Consider the following 1,902-nt stretch of genomic DNA (forward strand, 5'->3'; position numbering starts at 1 on the left):
ACAAGATTGAGTAATTTCATTCCATTTTAAACGCTTTGGAATTTGAACTTTAGTGTGTAGGGGATTTGATTCAAATATTATTGTTTCATCTCTTGGACTAGATAATTTAGTTTTTGGTTCAATTGTTGTAGACATAGTTTTATAACATACTCTATATATAGCTGCAGCAGCTTGAGTACTTCCCGAAAATTCTAAATTTTTTGTCTTAATTGTTAAAACTAAAGTATCTAAAATATTTGGATCAAATAATCCTACTGAAAAATTGGGATAACAATTAAAGTAAATTGGACCATTAGAAATATTAGTTTCAGCTATTGCTAATATTGAATTTTGGAAATTTGTATGCCTAGCATCTCTTAAGATTAACAAGAAAGATATATATATATATATATATATATATATATATATATATATGATTTATTTGATTTTATAGTGAAATGATGTTAAGGCTTTATCAATTACCATCCAATAAAACTCACAAAGTAGGATTTGGAGCAGTAGTATGTAGAGATTGTGACATGTTGGATATGATGTAACCCAAAAGCCAATCTTTATTTATAATAAATTGCTTCTTATATTTCTTTTTATTTTATTTGATAACAGATATTTCAAAGAACCCTTTGTAGAGACCAAGTTTTCACGGAAACTTTTGCTGGCAGAAAAGTTTGACGGCAAAAGGTTTTGAGTTTTTGCCGGCAACTTTCGAGACTTTTGCCAACGACATTTTCCTCCAGCAAAAGTAATTACTTTTGTAGTGCTTCTTGGCGCTGATATGACTTTCTTTTTGTTACTCATGTCGCATAAAAGGTCAATTAACTCGTAGTAATGACTAATAGGTGTTTAAGTATGTTGTTGCAATCATACCACAACCTGACCAACCTAATTTGCACCAAGTAAACTTATCCCAACCTGTACGGATTGGGTTGAGCTATGCGGTAAAGTTTTTAACGAGTTAAGATTATTTTCAAACCGCCCTAGCTGGATTGGGTTGTTCAAAAACCTTCAAACAACCCAAACCAACCCATGGGCACACACCTCGACTGACCTCATGTGATCTTGATAATAAATGATAACGATCAAATGTTTTTTATATCTATATATAGTTAATTTGATACTAAATATAGATATATTTTTTGAAAGTTTTATGACATCTTCAAATTTATATTCTATTGAAAAATAAAAACATTATTGTTTTCTCAAAATCATGTAAATCATATTATGTCGACAGTGACAAAAAATAAAATAGAATATTAAAATCGAAATTTACCTCGTTACATTATGCACGAGTGTGTTTCTAGAATTTAATGAATGTTTATGATCTTATACCATTTAAAAATACAAATATTTGTTTAACCGGTAATTGAGGATTAACATGTGTGTTTTTAAGAGCATATACTTTGAAATAAACTATGATAAATATTTGTTTGATTAAATAAACTACTATTATTATTTGTTTTTGTTAATAATTGCACAATCTTTTTAAAATTTAGAATTAGTTTTTTTTAAAGTATATTATTAGAATTAATTATATTTTAAAAAAGCAACGTCAAAATAGCGGTTAACGTCTAAAAATTATTCTTATAATAATTTGAAGTAATAATCATGTCACAACAAAACGCAAATTTAGCTCAACTTATTGTTTATTTCAAAAGTAATTTAAATTATTTAACTATTTTCGCTAAATACTTTTTTTTAATGTAATTGAGTTTTATGACACCAAAATGAATATATATATATATATATATATATATATATATAGGGTATATTTCTTTTACAACCTTGTGTATTTGTACAACCCTTGCAACCTAATTAATTGAGATATTTATAGAAATGATGGGAGTTCATTTATTATGATTTGAATATTTATGGAATATGAATAGAGTTCATTAATTATGATTAATA

This window comes from Cynara cardunculus, assembly GCF_001531365.2.
Source record: "Cynara cardunculus var. scolymus isolate 2C chromosome LG 2, CcrdV1, whole genome shotgun sequence".
NCBI lineage: Eukaryota > Viridiplantae > Streptophyta > Magnoliopsida > Asterales > Asteraceae > Cynara > Cynara cardunculus.